General features: G+C 45.0%; 1 protein-coding gene across 1 annotated transcript in view; it reads left to right on the top strand.

Moving 5' to 3' along the window:
• ADCY1 (adenylate cyclase 1) overlaps positions 1–20026 on the top strand; it is a 1733599-nt gene that overhangs the window by 877475 nt on the left and 836098 nt on the right. The window lies entirely within an intron of this gene.

The raw sequence follows: 20026 nt of genomic DNA on the forward strand, positions 1-20026 counted from the left end.
TAACTCAGTCGGAGTGACGAGGAGATATGGGGAATTCAGGAGTAAACAAAGAGATCAGCAAGTAGGTGTTTTGACGGCCATAATAAAGCCTGACCACTTACCCACGTGACATAGCCAGAGTGTCTTGAAGGGACCTCTGTGAAGGGAAGAGAAGACCTGCAGAACTCCATTCCTTGCAGCCCTTACTCCTGGAAGCTGAGGTGCCATCGCACGGACGAAGAATGAGGATGAAGACGTCAAGAGAAATGCACTTGATAATGTATATATTTGTGTTTTTAATTATTCAGGAAGGTAGAGGTACCGACACACCTGGCTGTAAGGTTTGCATTAAGACTACTAAAACAGGTAATCATATTTCCCAGACCCTTATTTGGCATTCACAATATGAGTGTAAGGGATATGTGTCTAGGTGTAGATACCTAGGTATAGAATATAGTGTATTCCATTTAGGAGTAGTAGAACCTAAGTGCTTCAATCCAGAGTATCAACCCCGTACAATTTGGTTGACCCTCAGGAATGGAGATCCACAGGGTACCCTAATAAATAAGACTGTATTAGAAACCGTACATTCTTCGGGTGTTCTGCTATTTGATGCATGTAAAGCGATATCAAGTGGTAGAAAGCCGTGGAATGTATGTGGGGATCTTAAGTGGGAGAGAACGTATGGGTCTAACGATAAATATATTTGTCCCAGTAGTAAAAACAAGTATGTAAATCCAAAATGCCCAAATAAGGATTATAATTATTATCCATATTAGTCCTGTGTAGGGTGGGCAACTTGGGGACAGACAGTAGATAAGGATATGATTGTTACTAAGTTGCCTACCAGACCATATTGTAAGTCTATGGAGTGTAACCCAGTCCATATACTTATTAATAATCCTGAACAATTTATAGATAGGTTCGGAAACTTATTTGGGTTCCAGATATATGGGAAGGGTGTGGATCCTGGGACAATATTATTTATAGGGATAGAGACCGATACCGTAGCATCCCAAACTCATCAGGTTTTCCATTCTTTTTATGAAGAGATGAGTGTAGAAAATAAGATCCCCCATAATGCTAAGAACCTGTTTATTGATCTAGCTGAGAGTATTGCTGGTAGTCTTAATGTGACCAACTGCTATGTGTGTGGAGGTACTAATATGGGAGACCAATGGCCCTGGGAAGCAAAGGAGGTAATGTATTCTGGTTCTGAGACAATTGAACAAATAATATCTTCTCAAGCCGATTATCAAATGAGTGTTAGAGGTAAATCTGAGTGGCGATTAAAGACCTCCATTATAGGTTATGTTTGCATAGCAAGGAAAAGAATAATGTTTAATACATCTGTAGGAGAATTGACTTGTCTAGGGCAAAAAGCTTATGATGATAATACAAAGAATACAACTTGGTGGTCGGCTTCAAATGTCTCAGAACCACCTAACCCGTTTGCAAGTTATACCAATTTAAAGGACGTATGGTTTGATCTATTACATCTAGTTGGAAAGCCCCAGCAAATTTGTACTGGATCTGTGGTAAGAAAGCCTATTCGGAGTTACCACAGGACTGGGAAGGGGCATGTGTGTTAGGTATGCTCAAACCATTCTTCTTCTTGTTGCCCATTGAAACAGGAGAGACTTTTGGAGTTAAAGTATATGATGTGAATCATAGGAAGAAGAGGGGACCCCTAGAGATAGGTACCTGGGAAGATAATGAATGGCCTCCCCAGCGTATTATAGATTATTATGGGCCAGCTACGTGGGCAGAGGATGGTACTTTTGGATATAGAACCCCAATATACATGCTCAACCGTATTATAAGGTTACAGGCAGTGGTTGAGATAATTACCAATGAGACATCGCAAGCGCTTAATCTCCTAGCGAAGCATAATACTAGGATGAGGACAGCCATTTACCAAAATAGATTAGCTTTGGATTACCTATTGGCAGTAGAGGGAGGTGTATGTGGGAAGTTTAACCTAAGCAATTGCTGTCTTCAAATAGACGATGAAGGGCAAGCAATAGCTGAGCTTACTAGCCATATGGTTAAACTAGCGCATGTGCCTACTCAGGTATGGAAAGGGTATAATCCAAGTAGTTGGTTTGGCAATTGGTATGAGCAGTTTGGAGGACTTAAGGCATTGGTAGGTGGAGTCATGCTAATTTTGATGCTGTGTCTTCTCCTACCATGTCTTGTTCCTTTGGTAGTTAGGTCGGTGCAGAGCATTATAGAAAATATAGCAGAGAGAAAGGCTGCTGCACAGATAATGGCTATATATAGATATGAGGCTCTAAATCAGGGAGAACCAGTACAGAAAGAGGAATGTTGAGGGATTCATGTCTTTAGGGAGTCGCAAAGTCTGGTCTGGTTCATGGAAACCTGAGGTATATGCAAACTATGGTTAAGTGATGCCTCTGGAATTGTGCAAATATCAGAAGCATCAAAGGGGGGAATGTGGTGGAATCTCGGTAAAAATGAATTTAGTAGGCCGAGATTACCACGTGGCATGTGTACGTGCATATACTGGTGTATCAGTCGGTTGGTTGCACGTGGCAAAGATACAATCAGTAGTGTACGGAGCATGTGCGAGAATACAGGATGTAGTATTCCCCTCCTCCATTGTGCTGGGCAAGCCATGTGGTCAAACAGGAAGTTAGTTCTTGTTCGATTGATTGGGTAAGAGTATGTGTGGGTGCAGCTAATTATGGGTGGAGTTACATGCCTATATAAGGAGCCTACACTATTGTCCGGGGCTCAGATCTTGTTGTATTTTGGTGACATTAGTCCCTCTGAGTCCCGTTCGGTGAATCGAATAAAGAATCTCTCCCTTCCTGAAGAAACCTGTGTCCATCTCTCTGTGCTTGGCTTCCGTCAGTTTCTCCGGTATCAACACCATCCCGATCCTTCCCTTCCCTTTGTAATGGAAGTAGACGCTTCAGAATCAGGTGTAGGAGCTGTATTATCACAAAGACTATCCTATAACGAACCCCTCCATCCCTGTTGTTACTTTTCTAAAAAACTATCTGATTCGGAATTACGACGTCGGGAACAGGGAACTATTAGCTATTGTGATGGCTTTTAAAGAGTGGAGGTATTTATTAGAGGGAGCCAGACACAAAATCCTGGTTATAACTGATCATAAGAATCTCTCCTATATAGCTGATGCTAAAAGGTTGTCCTCTCGTCAAGCCAGATGGTCCTTATTTCTTTCACGCTTTCAGTTCATTATCACGTATAGGCCTGGGTACCGTAATGTCAAGGCTGATGCTATCTCCCGACAATACGAACCTTTGGAGTCTATTGCCCACGCTCCTGAACCCATTGTACCCACGTCTAAGATAATAGCCGCTACCCGTTTGGTTATTTCGTCCCTTTTCCTTGATGGTATCAAGGCATACCAAACCCAAGCACCCTCTGAGACACCTGTTGATAGGTTATACGTGAAATAAAAAGATAGAAAGAAATTGTTAGCTGTATTTCACACCGCCAATACGGCTGGTCACCCAGGGGTCACCAAAACATACAAGGGTCTCCTTCAACAGTTTTGGTGGCCTTCACTTAAGCAAGACGTAGTGGATTATGTGCAGGCTTGTCGTGTTTATGCACAGTGTAAGTCCCCTACTGTTAAACCCCCAGGACTCCTAATGCCTCTATCCGTACCCAAGAAACCATGGACCCACTTATCCATGGACTTTATTGTGGATCTTCCTTCATCCGATGGAATGACAGTAATTTTGACTGTGACTGGTTCTCTAAGATTGGTCACTTTATTCCACTTAAAAAACTACCTTCTGCGGTTCAGTTGGCTCAGGTATTTACCAAAGAGGTTTTCCGCTTGCATGGTATACCACAGGATATCGTATCCGACAGGGGTCCTCAATTTGTCTCTCGGTTTTGGAGGGGCTTTTGTGCTAAGATGGGGATTTCCTTGTCATTTACTTCCTCCTATCATCCACAATCTAATAGAGCTGCCGAACGGGCGAATCAATCTGTGGAGTTATATTTACGCTGCTTCACGAACGCACACCAGGACAACTGGTCTCACCTACTTCCCTGGGCTGAATTCGCCAGGAACACTGTGACTCATTCGTCCACTGGCTTAAGTCTTTTTTTGGTTGCTTATGGGTTCCAACCCTCTGTCCTTCCCGGCGTATTCTCCGACAAGGGAATACCCGCTTTGGACGAGCACCTCGCCTCCTTAGGGGAGATGTGGGATCAGGTCCATGCTACTCTTTCTCGTGTGGCTGTTACTAAGAAGAGATTTGCTGATCGTCGTAGGTCTCCTTCTTATGTCCCGGGTGATAGGGTTTGGTTGTCCTCTAAGAATCTCCGCCTCAGGGTCCCCTCGATGAAATTTGCACCCAGGTTCCTTGGCCCCTACAAGGTATTGCGTAGGGTCAATCCTGTGTCCTACTCCCTGACCTTGCCTTCTTCCATGCGTATACCTAACACTTTTCACACCTCCCTTTTGAAGCCCCTGCTCTGTAATCGATTCTTTGGTCCCCTTAGGCGTCCAGATTCCCTCTGCGCTGTCTCTAGTGACGTGTGCGAAGTGGCTGCTCTGCTTGATTCTCATTTTTCTCGGGGTCGCTTGCAGTATCTGGTGGATTGGAAGGGATACGGCCCTGAGGAGCGGTCCTGGGTTTCTGCCTTTGACTTGAACGCGCCCTCTTTGATCCGCTCCTTTCATGCGCGGTTTCCTTTGAAGCCTTCGGCTTCCCGCCTGTTGGGCGGTCCTCGAGGGGGGTTATGTCAGGGGTCTGTGGGCGGCTATGAGGGGAGGCTGCTCGCAACTTGCAGCACTCACCCTCTGTCCATCGCCGCCCGCGGTCTCTCCTCCTCCTACCTGTCGGCAAGCGGCGTCTCCTCTCCGCCGCTCGCGGCTCGCATCCTCCACGCCTCCCAGCGGCAGCATGTATAACGCTGCACGCTGGAAGGTCGTTGATTTATGCAAATGCCGGGGTCACGTGAGTGACCCGGCGTTAAAGCAACAGTACCACAATCACAGTGGGAGGCGTAGATATCTCCCACGTGTGATTGGTAATTCTGATTGGAAGTTATCCAATCAGAATTAAACCTAGGGTATTTATACTTACCTTTCCTGTCTCTCAGTGCCCTGTTGTGGTCTTGTGATACCTATACTGCAGTTTTCTTGTGTTGCTCTCTGGTTACCGATTGTTTTGCTCGTTATTCTGATTATCCTGTCTTCTCCTCTCCTTTGACCTCGGCTTGTTTCTCGTTCTCCCGTTTTCTGGTTCCCTTTACTTGGCTTGTCTCCTGACCATTCTTAGTGTGCTTAGCCCGGCCACTCTAAGGACCGGTATAGTACCCTTCCTCTCTTTGACTTGTCAGCGTGTTTGGTTCCTAGAATCGTGACAATGAGTGTATGTGTGTGTCTCTCTACATGTGTCTGTATGTATGGGTCTCTGTGTGTATGTGTGTGTGTCTGTATGTGTCTTCATGTGGATCTGTTTGTCTGCATGTGTGGGAGGGGCGGGGACATGTGGGGTAGATGGTAGATGCAGGGCTGCCATCAGGGGGTGACAACGTGTAGCGGCGGAATTGCCGCCGGTGCAATTGCACTGGGGCCCGCATGCTGATGGGGCCCATCGGGTGGCCCACGCACTTAGGGCCACCGATGGGCCCTATATCTTAAGGGGCCCGGTCAGCGATGTGGCCGTGTTATAGCGCGACCGGGCCCATTTAAAAAAAAAAAGTGCAGCCGGAGCACAAGTACTGCTGGGAGGAAGTGGTCACTTCCTCCCAGCTCACTCTGCGCGAAAGAAGAGCCAGCGTGGAGGCCTTGAAGAGGGAAAGCCGTGCCGACTCCCATCAGCCCCAGCCACCCTCCTGCAAAGAAAAGGTAAGAACAGGAGGGTGGCTGAAAAATGAGTGTTGTGTGTGTGTGTGTCTGTATGCATGCATGCATGTATGCCTGTCAGTATGTATGTATATATGCCAGTATTAATGTATGTCAGTATGAATGTATGTATGTGTGTATGCATGTCAGTGTATGTATGTCTGTATGCATGCATGTATGTCTGTCTGTCAGTATGTATGTCTGCGTGTATGTCAATATGAATGTATGTATGTCTGTATGTCATTATGAATGTATGTCTGTGTATGATGTCAGTGTCTGTATGCATGTATGTCTGTGTAACGGACCGTTTCAGCAGACAAGGGGTTAAAATCCGTTTAGGCGATATTCCCCTTTTCAGATACAAAGGCACAGCTACTGTAGAACACCAAACTCCCGAACCACATACAAGGGAATGCTCCAAACTCCCGAACTGCATACAAGGGAATAAGGTAGCACTCCAAACTCCCAAAACGAAACCTCACGAATAGCTGCTAGCAGACGAACAGGAAAAGCTCCCAAGCGGCTTACACTCCTGGCAATCAGTCTCTATCAGCATACAGTGAATCCCCCCAAGAACGAGACAAGGCTCCGTGTTGAGGGTCAAGCAGTGGTCTGTTTAATTCAGGGCTACCCGCCCAGTATTTATGCAGGTCTCCCACCTAGTGGACACTCCCCTAGGGGACCAGATGGAAGACTGTAACACAGACAGACATGTATCACATTTCAGACACACAGAAGTACAACATCCCCACAATGCATCCTAATTTCCCTCCCTCTATCCTGGAGATAATTGAGAAGTAATTCAATTATCTCCCAGGACAGAGGCAAACTCCATTATACACGTGGGGACCCAAATACAGTAATATACATTAAAACATATAATATTACATTTTATACATAAAACACAGACATGTTACATATCCCCAGATAGCTGGGATCTGAGCGCACAAAACTACCGAATAGCGCTCAGATCCTATTCACACAGTTCAATTGCCATGGAGCCAGAGTCTTTAATTGCATGAATTGGCTCCATGGCATAGCTATCTGGCTTAACACATTCACATATACAAACTACCGAATTAACCGGTGTTCGGCTAAATCGCACGAATAGGAACCAGGGGGCTGGAGGCTCAGTGGTGCCTGCACGTAAAAGTGTCCGCTTTTAGTGCACTGATTCCGGGCTGAGCACCGCTGACTGTTTGTGTGTCTGCATGTCATTATGAATGTATGTATGTGTGTATGGATGTCAGTATATGCATGCATGTCTGTCAGTATGCATGTATGTCTGTGTGTATGAATGTATGTCAGTATGTATGTATGTATGCCAGTATCAATGTATGTCAGTATGAATGTATGTATGTCTGTATGTCATTATAAATGTATGTCTGTGTGTGTGTATGGATGTCATTGTCTGTATGAATGTATGTATGTATGTATGTATGCGTGTATGTATGTCGGTGTATGTATGTGTCTGTATGTCCTTATGCATGTATGTCTGTATGTACGTTAGTATGCATCTGTATGTCACTATGTATGCCTGTGTGTCTGTATATGTGTGTCAGTATGTATGCATTTATGCGTGTATGTCTGTTTCAGTATGTGTGTCTGTTAGTATGTATCTGTTTGTTTGTGTATCTGTGTCCCTTTGTATCAGTGTGTGAGTTTGTGTCTGTGTGTGTATTCTTGTGGGTGGGATTTGGAGGTGGATCATGTGGGCGGGCTTGGAGACGAGCCCCCGGGTGCCCAGACCCTGAGCTGAGTTAGGGGCCCCAAAATTTCTTGTGGCTGCCCTGGGTATATGCATAGGGGGGGCCCAGGCCAATTTTTACACCGGGGCCCCATGGTTTCTAGTTACACCTCTGAGGCATCCGTATCCGTATGTGTGACATAACAAGCGCCTTCCCTCTCTCGCCTAACCCTCTCCTCCCAACGAGTGACTTGTTGGCCTGTTTGTAATGCCGAGCATGGCATGAGTGACTCCCCTTCACCAGTTTCTATGTTGTGATTCCTGCAGAGCGATACGCAGCCGGGCAGGGAGAACCAGGTAACCCTGACCCTGGATGTAAACAAAAAAAAAAAGAGCTGTGATAACAGTAGTGCAGCATGACTTACAGTTAGCCGGTACTCGTAATCGTACAGCCACGATTTTGCTTCCGAAAGAGGGGACGCTTGACCCCGTCGGGTATTGGACCTGCTCGTTGAGGATCTCACTGGCAGGCGGGGAAGAGTGGATATCAGTGTTGCTACTTGCTGGTAAACTCCCACCGTTGAATGAATGACCCAGAAGTTTCAGCAGACGCGGACCGGAAGTGATCCTGGCTGTAACGCTGGAACAACCCATGCAGATCATCAGGTCTATTACGGTAGGGCAGGTAAGGGGGTATAGGTCCCAAATGCCCCTCCTACAACTCCAGGCCAAGCCTTTTTATATATATATATATATATATATATATATATATATATATATATATATATATATATATATATAAATATATACACTGTGTGCAGAATTATTAGGCAATTGAGTATTTTGACCACATCATCCTCTTTATGCATGTTGTCTTACTCCAAGCTGTATAGGCTTGAAAGCCTACTACCAATTAAGCATATTAGGTGATGTGCATCTCTGTAATGAGAAGGGGTGTGGTCTAATGACATCAACACCCTATATCAGGTGTGCATAATTATTAGGCAACTTCCTTTCCTTTGGCAAAATGGGTCAAAAGAAGGACTTGACAGGCTCAGAAAAGTCAAAAATAGTGAGATATCTTGCAGAGGGATGCAGCACTCTTAAAATTGCAAAGCTTCTGAAGCGTGATCATCGAACAATCTAGCGTTTTATTCAAAGTAGTCAACAGGGTCGCAAGAAGCGTGTGGAGAAACCAAGGCGCAAAATAACTGCCCATGAACTGAGAAAAGTCAAGCGTGCAGCTGCCAAGATGCCACTTGCCACCAGTTTGGCCATATTTCAGAGCTGTAACATCACTGGAGTGCCCAAAAGCACAAGGTGTGCAATACTCAGAGACATGGCCAAGGTAAGAAAGGCTGAAAGACGACCACCACTGAACAAGTCACACAAGCTGAAACGTCAAGACTGGGCCAAGAAATATCTCAAGACTGATTTTTCTAAGGTTTTATGGACTGATGAAATGAGAGTGAGTCTTGATGGGCCAGATGGATGGATTGGTAAAGGGCAGAGAGCTCCAGTCCGACTCAGACGCCAGCAAGGTGGAGGTGGAGTACTGGTTTGGGCTGGTATCATCAAAGATGAGCTTGTGGGGCCTTTTCGGGTTGAGGATGGAGTCAAGCTCAACTCCCAGTCCTACTGCCAGTTTCTGGAAGACACCTTCTTCAAGCAGTGGTACAGGAAGAAGTCTGCCTCCTTCAAGAAAAACATGATTTTCATGCAGGACAATGCTCCATCACACACGTCCAAGTACTCCACAGCGTGGCTGGCAAGAAAGGGTATAAAAGAAGAAAATCTAATGACATGGCCTCCTTGTTCACCTGATCTGAACCCCATTGAGAACCTGTGGTCCATCATCAAATGTAAGATTTACAAGGAGGGAAAACAGTACACCTCTCTGAACAGTGTCTGGGAGGCTGTGGTTGCTGCTGCACTCAATGTTGATGGTGAACAGATCAAAACACTGACAGAATCCATGGATGACAGGCTTTTGAGTGTCCTTGCAAAGAAAGGTGGCTATATTGGTCACTGATTTGTTTTTGTTATGTTTTTGAATGTCAGAAATGTATATTTGTGAATGTTGAGATGTTATATTGGTTTCACTGGTAAAAATAAATAATTGAAATGGGTATATATTTGTTTTTTGTTAAGTTGCCTAATAATTATGCACAGTAATAGTCACCTGCACACACAGATATCCCCCTAAAATAGCTATAACTAAAAACAAACTAAAAACTACTTCCAAAAATATTCAGCTTTGATATTAATGAGTTTTTTGGGTTCATTGAGAACATGGTTGTTGTTCAATAATAAAATTAATCCTCAAAAATACAACTTGCCTAATAATTCTGCACTCCCTGTATAAAGACAAATACATAAACTAAATTAGCTTACCCCAGGTGAAGTGCATCTGTGATCGGCATTCTAAAGTGCTACGTGCGCATGTGCAGACTAGGCTCCAACCCCACGGGACGTCGCGACATGTCGTCATCACGTCCGTTTCTATGGTAACGCAGCTGAAGCAACGCCGATCTGGGGGGAGTGTATCTACATGATAAAGTGCCCAGTGCTCATGTGCGAGTAGGACTCCACCCCCACGTGACGCCGTAACGTGCCGCCGTCGCATCTGTTACCATAGCGACGCGGCACACACGACGTGACCATGGGGATGGATATACATAAACCTAAACAGTGTATAACGCTTTACACTTTCTGAGGAAAAATAAAGTGCATATAATATATAATACATATAAAGCAATATATAATGAATAATGTGTGTGAAAAATCTCACTTGACATAATCCCCAATAATGAGGATAGTGACAGGTAACTACAAAGTGACCTTCCTTAATGATTAAAGGATCTAATTTCAAGATATTTTCTACAAAGTGTCTCCTGTAACAGTGCCTTCTGAAGAAATAAAGTGCCATGCAATTTAAGATAAAGTGCCAAACTGTGATATGATAAAGTGACTGAGTTAAAACAAGAATATAACTGTATAAGACAAATTATTATGCACATTATATACAAGCCGCGTCCTTAATAAAGAAATGCTTCTAAATGGGCAGTATTAACAGGACTTAAAAAGTGTGCTCTATAGGGCACTATATTTTATTTATAGCTAATATATCTCTCAGATGGAAAAATTATAAATTTAAGGGTAGTCCTTGCAAAATCCTATACCAATTCACTTTTAAAAATATACCCATAATTGTGTATGGTTATCTATTGTATAATAAAGATGATGCCTGTATATTATTAATGTCCACAAAAAACAACCTAATAGACACACATTGATACTCAAGACATTGTTAAAAAATAATAATTAAAAATATATACACTATCAAGCTGGAGTTATAGTTCATAGAAAAGAGTGGAAGGTGATAGTCTCATTAAGTCCTTTTGGAAATACAGTATCCAATTCAGAAATCCAAAATACTTCCCAGTTCAACAATTTTTTCCCACGATCGCCTGCTCTTCGTGATATAGGCACATGGTCTATACCTAAAAATTTTAAGGAGGCCAACGAGTGCTTATATTGCAAGAAGTGCTTAGCCACTGGTTTGTCATTTGTACCATCCCTGTAGGCCAACCTAATGCTAGAGCGGTGGCCTCTTATTCTCTCACACAGGGCTGTTTCAGTTTTCCCGATATATACCAGTCCACATGGGCATGTAAGTTTATATATTACATGTGTTGTTTTACATGTAATTGTGTGTTGTATGGTATACTTCCTGTTCGTGTGTGGGTGGGTAAAACTTTTTGAGGGCATCATGTGTCCACACGTTACGCATCCCAAGCAGCGTACAGATCCTCGTTTCTGGATCACACTTTCTTTTACATAAATGTTAATTGGATCTGCATGTATCAACATATCCTTTAAGCTCTTATTCCTTTTATGGCAGATCAGTGGGGGTTCGTGAAAGACCTTGGGGAGTGTATCATCCATGGCTAGTATTCTCCAATTTTTCTGAACTGTTGCAGAAATCTGAGGAGTCAAGTTATGAAAAGTCATGGGAAGGACTAATTATTGAATTGAAGATGCCTCCCTGATAAAGTACAATACTTGGATGTCGAATTATCTATTGTAACAAGCTCCAGGGTGGTCCAGAGTTAACAAGCTCCAGGGTGGTCCAGGGTGGTCTCTGTTCGTGCAGTTGTTCGATAAATGAACCATATAGTCCCAATTGCATGAACAAAGCCTGTTTAAAGTATATTAACCAGTTCTGTAGCATGGGCCATAGTCACAAGGTAAAAGGCTGGCCATTAGTCCTCTCCAAAAAACAGTGGCGAAGTTGCTTTCGTCACACCGTTGGATGCCGTGGAGATGTTTGTTCATCAGAAGATCTGTCAGTGTGCGTCGCGCCTCCATCAGGGCCACATATACTGGATATAAGCATGAACGTTTATGTTGGCTATGCTGGTCGAGACCTCTGCGGGTTGTTGTGTCTCTTCTTTTTTTTTTTTGGTTGCGAGACCGTATGACGCTTTTGTGTGCCTCCCAAACTGTGAGTGGTGGAATGTCCCCAGTGTCGTTTTCCTCTAAATAGAGGGTCAAGGCGTGCATCACCTGGTCTTGAATGTCTAGGTCTTGTAGCAAGGATTCATTGAGCCGCCACGTCCACTCTGTCGGTTTGGTCAAAGGGGATTCCACTCTGATCATGACTGGGCTGTGGTCTGACCAAGTAGAAGCAGCTCATGATGCTGAAAGCAGGTGTGTGAGGTCTTCTTGCTGCATGAATAGGTAGTCAATTTGAGCATAGCGATTGTGGACAATCGGTAGGACCCCAGCAGTCCACCAGTCTCATGTCTTGAAGGACCTTGTGGATTGCTCGGATGTTTCTCTCGGGTATACTGCTATATTCAGATGAAAAGTCCAGCATCAGGTCTAGGGGGCCATTGAGGTCCCCCCTCCCAATTATCAGAGATCCCTCCATGAAGTGTTTCAATTTGGATAACGTCCGGCAGAGAAAGTTTGACTGGCCATGGTTTGGGGCATATACAACTGCTAGTGTGAGCAGTCTGTATGCAATCTTCCCCTTGATAAATAGGTGTCTACCTTCTGGGTCCCTACTGCTGTCTAATTCTTGAAACTGTAGTGCGGCTGCCAGGAGTATTGTGACTCCCGCTTTCCTAGGTTATTGCTGAAATAGCCAGTGGCGTAGTGTCTGTTCTGCAGGGTTGGAGCCACGCTCCTAAGGAATTGGACAACAGCTCCACCCGCCCCACCGATGCCCTTCCCCCCTGCTGTCTTTCCCCGCACCCCCATTTTTTTTCCATTTTTAGTGTTTGTTTGACTTCCCCTTTGACCTTTCCTGCCCTGTCCTCTTTTCCTGTACATGTGGTGTCGTTCTCCCCTCCCATTTCACCCCCACTCTGCTTTCCACAATGTGTCTAATGTTCCCCCTCCCTCCCCCCTTGGATGTGTATAAGGCCTCGGCTTCTCCATCCACCGGCCCTGTGTCAGCTTCCTCAGGCTAACAGTTGAGCTCTTGCCTCCCCCCCTGCTAAGGGTCCCTCCCTTCACCCTATCTCAATGGTTATATGGTCTATGGGGGTTGCTCCATCCCTCTCTGATGCATTATGTGTGTGACTCTAGAGTATCCTTAGACTGTTAGGCCTCAGTTGTGGGTAACCCATGTACAGTTGGTGCCTGCCTGAAATAAAATTCAGAGAAAACACAAGTACATAGTGTGAGTGGTGAATACCACAGTCGCAGCATCTGCTGCAGGTGGGCTGTAAGACGGGGAACGAGAGGGAGGGGCGGGCGTGAGGCCTACAGCGATATTCCGCAAGTGTACACCAGGTAGTCGGGGCATATAATGGCTCACGATAAGTTTCCCTGCGATAACTATAGGATTTTGTATCGGGGCAAGCATGTGTCGAAATGTACTTGAGTGTGGTGTATTAGCAACAAACCCTGATGTGGTGTCCACTGACCGGGGGGGTTTCTGTTTTAGCAGCCGAGGGGCCGTGAGGACCGCAAGAATGTTGTAGGGGCCTTCAATTTCTTCAGTGCATCTGGTCTCCCCAGATGATATCCCACACCCTCCCTATCCCAAGAACGTGGTGCAGCTCACAGCACTGTGATATCCCTGCCGGAGGGTGGTAGGCTCAGGTACCATGACGGGAAGGGGGAGGGAGGACAGGCCTGCCAACCCGGAATCCCCCACCCAAATATGCAGTCAGACCCCATGTCCTCAGGGATTGGTGTAACCGGGTTCCCCTGTATCTCGCTGCATGCTGGAGACCTCATGGGATGTCAATTCGTTCAGACGTCCAGGCGTCCCGTGTACCAATGCCGTTGGGGTGGGGGGCCTGCCTGAGAGTCCTCTCTCCTGCGTCGCTGGGCTCCAGAATCCAATTGGACATGGATTCCGGTGGTAGCTGGAGTTTGTTCTATAGTATTAAAGGGACACTATAGTCACCAGAAAAACTACAGCTTAATGTAGTTGTTCTGATGAGTATAATCATTATATGCTGGCATTTTCATGCAAACGCTGCCTCTTCAGAGAAAAGGTAGTGTTTACATTGCCCATAGGGACACCTCCAAGTGGCCACTCCTCAGATAGCCGCTGGAGGTGCTTCCTGGCTCAGTGCTGCACAGTAGGCAACAGTGCCATTCAGCGTCTCCAGGCTCTGGATGGGGACGCTGAATTTTCCTCATAGATATGCATTGATTCAATGCATCTCTATGAGTAGGTGCTGATTGGCTAAAATGACATTTGGCCCTGCTCCCTTGCCAATTTTAGCCAATCTAATGCTTTCCCCAATGGGAAAGCCTTGGATTGGCTAAAAATCTGCAATTTTGATGATGTCACCAAGGGGACGGAGCTGGAAAGTTGAGTTTTATTAACTTTTAAGGGGGCTGAGGGGGTGGCAAGCCACCTAAATGATGGGTTAAACACTATAGGGTCAGGAATACATGTTTAAAACCTGAATAAAATTTAGGGTATATTTAAGATGGCTTGGATTACGTTGGCCATGGGGTTGTAAGCATTTATCAATATACTCCGATAGTCTACTAGAAATGGAATTTATTCCAGAGCTATCGGATGACCTTGTGGGTTTTGCATATCCTTGTGGATTCCCCTATCTTTCCCTGATTGAAAGAAATCCCTAAATGTATTTACTATTTCTATGGTGGGATCTTTACTTAGTTTTTGATATGTCTTTATATCTCCTACTAATCTTAGCCCCTCTTCTATGTATTTTTAGTGTCCATAACCACTGTTCCCTCTCCTTTGTCCGCCAGTTTTATTGTTCTGGTTTCGTCTCTCTGTAGCTGTTTTAAAGTCCTCCACTCCTCTCTGTTTAAATTTAGGCTTTTATTATGGATCTTTGGGATTTTCTTTATTTATTGCATGATTTCTCAAACTTCACTATTTCATCAGATTTTAAATAGGTAAGGCAGAAAACAGATTTATTTTTCAGGTTTGTGTGTATATATTAATTTTGTGTTAATTGTTCTGAAAACATATGTCTGTCACTTCTCAAAAAAAAATCGAAAGACAACTGTCAAGTGAATTTGTTCAAATCAATGAACATCTCGAATTTGTTAATCGTTTTGGTTGTCACATACTTTAAACCTTAATTGATTAAATTGTCTTGTGACTTCGATAAGGGAATTTCTGTTAAGTTGAATACAATAGATTTATTAAAAAAAAAAACGGTCTCTTTATTCTCTTGTATTCTGCAACCTCCTCTAGCTCCCCTTCTTGTATGCTCCTCCTCTTTTTTTATCATTGATTCCTATGGGTTGACATATGCATTAAAGGATCACTTTAGGGTCAGGAACACAAACATGCATCCCTGACCATGTAGTGTTAAAACCACTATCTAGCCCCCCTTGGCCCCTCAAAATCTTACTGTATTCAAGCCTGAAGATGTAACTCTGCATGGTGTTTGCCTCTGAAAAACAAGCAGTCTGCTGACATCATCAGGAGTGGTAGTCTGATCCATTGACAATGCTTCCCCATAGGATTGACTGACAAAGAGGCAGATAAGGGACAGAGCCAGCATGATTCAAACACAGCCTCGGCCAATTAGCATTGCCTCATAGAGATGAATTGAATCAATGAATCTCTATGAGGAAAAATTAGTATCTGCTTGCAGAGAGAGGAGACACTGAATGTTTGGCTGCATTTTAGGCAGCCATGACCCAGGAAGGATCTCTATCAGCAATCTGAGGAGTTACCAGTGAAGTTATCACTAGGCTGTAATGTAAACACTGCATTTTCTCTGAAAAGACAGTGTTTACAGCAAAAAGCCTGAAGGTAATGATTCTACTCACCAGAACAAATCCAATAAGCTGTAGTTGTTCTGGTGACTATAGTGTCCCTTTAAGGTTTTGTGTTTGTCTCTCTGCCTGGATTCCCGAAAAAAATGTTCTTTGGGGGCTTCTGTTAAAACATAATACCTATTTGGATGTCTAAAATATTCTTCCCTACTTTGATATCAGGAGTTTGTTCCTCTTATAATTCTAGAGGTTCTGTGGGGTGTTTTATTCTCATCTCTTCTTTTACTATCCATATTTATTGGATTGCTATTGTTTTTCTTTACTTCAATGGTTACATCATGTTTTTTTTTTAAGCGGTCTGTGATTTTGTGTTCTCACTGTTCTTAATTGTTTCTCAAATGTTTTCTGTATTACGTATTTGTCCCTCCTTTCTTGTGCTCTAGTTTGTGGTCTGGCATTTTGTCTATTTTGTTTCTGATGGTATGATCTGAACTGATTATTTTCATAATCATACTCATGTCTTTTGTATTTTTCCTTTTTAATTTCTGTGGTGTCTCGTTCTAGTATGTTAACCTGTTCCTGAATCTTTCTAGTAATTGACTCAATTTTCTGCAGTTGTATTTGCAATCAAATACGTAGTGGGGAATTTCCGATGCTACCTAATACATAAATTAACCCCATTAACCCCTTAAGGACACATGACATGTGTGACATGTCATGATTCCCTTTTATTCCAGAAGTTTGGTCCTTAAGGGGTTAAACCCTCCCAATAACGACAGGCAACTTAATATGGATGAAACAGGCCACAGCATTTATTATAACATAAATAAATACTGCATAACACATCCATAACTTTATTTAGTCAAAATCTTCTTTCTGTAACCAAAATTGTTAAGCAGAAATAAGCATAAATTAACATATATACATATATAACAACACACAGTGTTATACAGTAACCCAACTGTCCTTGCCAATAAACATACTGTGGTTCCTAATCACCACTTCCTCTCACCTCCCCACTCAGGGCCGGCGCATCCATAAGGCGGCACAGGCGGCCGCCTTAGGGCGCAACAAGAGGGGGGGCGCAAAATCCGAATCCTGGGCCCTTTGCCTGTGACTCACATTTTAAAAATATTTCCTGCTCCTGATTTGCTGCCCGGTTCCCAGTGCTGCTCTGATATGTCAGAGTAGTATGATGGGCGGGGCTTCCTCCTCCCTGCATTCCAACTCCCCGGCGGTCTCAGCTGAACGGAACTCAGGCCCAGTGTGCAGCTTCCCTGCATTGAGTCACTGCTGCACCTGGACAGGACACACACAGAGCTGTTGATGGGCCTGGCAGCATCACCAGTGAGCAGGTAAGGAGAGCAGCATGTAAATTTTTTAAATTAACCCCCTCATTACCCCATTCCTCTAGCTGTGTGTCACTTTGATCCCCTATAGCTCTGACAGGGGATTAGGGGGAAATGTGAGACAGAGTGAGGTTAGAGTCTTTAATTCCCTGTCATTGTTTGCCTAAGCCCTGTTTCAGTCTGTCCCAATAATTCCCTGACCACTAGCCCTGTGTCACTGTACCCCTAATCCCCTTAGCACTGTGTCACAGCCCCACTAATCCCCTGCCATGTGTCACTCTGCCCCCCCAGTCCTGTGTAACTATGCCCCCCTGCCCCCTAGGCACTGCCCCACTAATCCCCTGCCCCCTAGGCCTGTGTCTCTGTCCCCCTAGCCCTGTATCACTCTGTCCCCCTAGCCCTGTGTCACTATGTCCCCCTGCCCCCTAGGCCTGTGTCACTGCCCACTAATCCCCTGCCCCTAGGCCTGTATCACTCTGTCCCCCTAGCCCTGTATCACTCTGTCCCCCTAGCCCTGTGTCACTATGTCCCCCTGCCCCCTAGGCCTGTGTCACTGCCGACTAATCCCCTGCCCCTAGGCCTGTGTCACTGTCCCACTAATCCCCTGCCACCTAGCCCTGTGTCACTGTCCCCCTAGCCCTGTATCACTATGCCCCCCTTCTCCCTGGCCCTGTGTCACTGTCCCCCTGCCCCCTAGGCATGTGTCACTGCCCCACTAATCCCATGCCCCCTAGCTCTGTGTCACTCTGTACCCCTGCCCTTTAGCCCTGTGTCACCCCTAGCCCTGTGTCCTCCCTGCCCCCTAGGCCTGTGTCACTGTGTCACACTGTCCCCCTAGCCCTGTGTCACTATATCCCCCTGCACCCTAGGCCTGTGACCTCCCCACCAAACCCCTGCCTCCTAGCCCTATGTCACTATGTCCCCTTGCCCTCTAGGTCTGTGTAACTGCCCCACTAAACCCCTGCACTCTAGCCCTTTGTCACTATATCCCCCAGCCCCCTAGACCTGTGTCACTGGCCCACTAATCCCCTAACCCTGTGTCACTCTGTCCCCCTGCCCCCTAGCCCTGTGTCACTCTGTCCCCCTAATCCCTGCCCCATATTACTATTTCACTGTCCCCCAATCCCTACCCCCATAATCCCCTGCCCCCGTAGCCCTGTGTCACTCTGTCACCCTAGCCCTGTGTCATTGTAGCCATAATTCCCTGCCCTAGCCATGGGTCACTGTCTCCCTGCCCCCTAGCCCTGTGTCACTCTTTCTCCTAATCTCCTGCCCAATAAACCCTGTGTCACTCTATCCTCCTAATACACTGCTTCCCTAGACATGTATCACTTTGTCCCCCTAGCCCTGTGTCACTCTGTCCCCCTGATCCCCTGTCCGCATAGCCCTGTGCTAATCTGTCCCCCTAATACCCTGCCCCCTAGTCTTGTGTCACTCTGTCTCCCTAATCCCTTGTCCGCTTAGCCCTGTCACTCTGTCCCCCTAATCCCCAACCCTGCTATCACTTTGCCCCATAATTCCCTGTTACTCTCTGTCCCCCAACTTTGAGTTACTCTGTCCCAGTAACTTTGTTACTCTCCCTTGTGTCATTGTAATGCCCCGTCTCTCTAGCATTTTGTTCCCTTTGTTTAATTTTTTTTTTTCAATATATTACAAGATCAACAATTTAATAAATAAAAATTTAATTCCTTGTGAGCCGTAGGTGGAGTGCATGGTATGCACCTGTGTCTGGTGCAGACTATTATAATTACTGTCTCATGGTTTTGGTGCCCAGTTATAGAGTCAATGCACTCACACTGGGATTCCTAGCCTGAACTTTGACTCATAACAAGCACCAGACTAGAAGGAGGGGTCTGCAGTGCACCAGTCATAAGTACAGGACATGCGTTTTACCACCAGGCCACCAGGGAATTTAGTTCCCTCAATACAAAAAAAAGTAAACAGGAGTAGAGGTAAAACATATTTTTATTATATGAATTAAACACCCACTACACACAGCCAACACATAAAACATATTACACACAAACCAAACACAGCCATCACACATTACATTACATTATTATGAGGTTTATTATAGTGGAGCTCTGTGATAGTGTTATACAAAATGCACATTCATTTTTATAGGTGTGGAGCTCCGATTTGTGATACACTCAAAAAATACATTTTAGTTTTTTTTTGCTGTGGATCTCTGGGATTAACTCATACACAACACACAATACTGTGAATGTTAATGCCCAGGATCAAGGTAAATGAGGAATACCCAGTCCAAAGCAATAATCTTTGTGTTTGTATACATCAAGGGAGTGATGGGGCGGCAAAATGCATCTCCGCCTGTGTACCTAAAAATTCTTGCACCGGCCCTGTCCCCACTCGTCATAAATCATACCATTCCAATGCCCGCCATCAGCCGACCTTATCCACGCTCAATGGGCACGATACCTCAGGCAACCTAAAGTTAACCATTTGAAGCAGGGGAGGTTGAGACTTGCCAACTTATTAACTCACTCCAACCATAAAACATAACCTCACAAACTTAATTGGCAAGGACATACCCCCGGCTAGCTGCGACAAACTACCAAAAAAGGGATGGATGGGCGGGAAGCTGTCTGCTGGCCTTGTTCCCAAGTGGCACTGAGGTAAGACCACTCCCCCCACTAACTACATATAAACTTAATCCCACCTACACATACTTCCTAAACCACTCCCCCGCATCTATCCCCACACTCCTACATGTGCCTTTGTCCGCTTAGCTGCGCTATCTCCCCAGGGCCTAATTTCAATATCCATTTTTTCTGAGGTGGATTTTCTTCTCTTAACAATCAGATTCATAGTGATAAAAGGGAAACAGGCAAGCATCTCTGTCCACTCATCTGTGAATTCAATATCATCCTGATCCAATAATGGGTATTT

The sequence above is a fragment of the Pelobates fuscus genome, chromosome 4 (assembly GCF_036172605.1).
Source record: "Pelobates fuscus isolate aPelFus1 chromosome 4, aPelFus1.pri, whole genome shotgun sequence".
Classification (NCBI taxonomy): domain Eukaryota; kingdom Metazoa; phylum Chordata; class Amphibia; order Anura; family Pelobatidae; genus Pelobates; species Pelobates fuscus.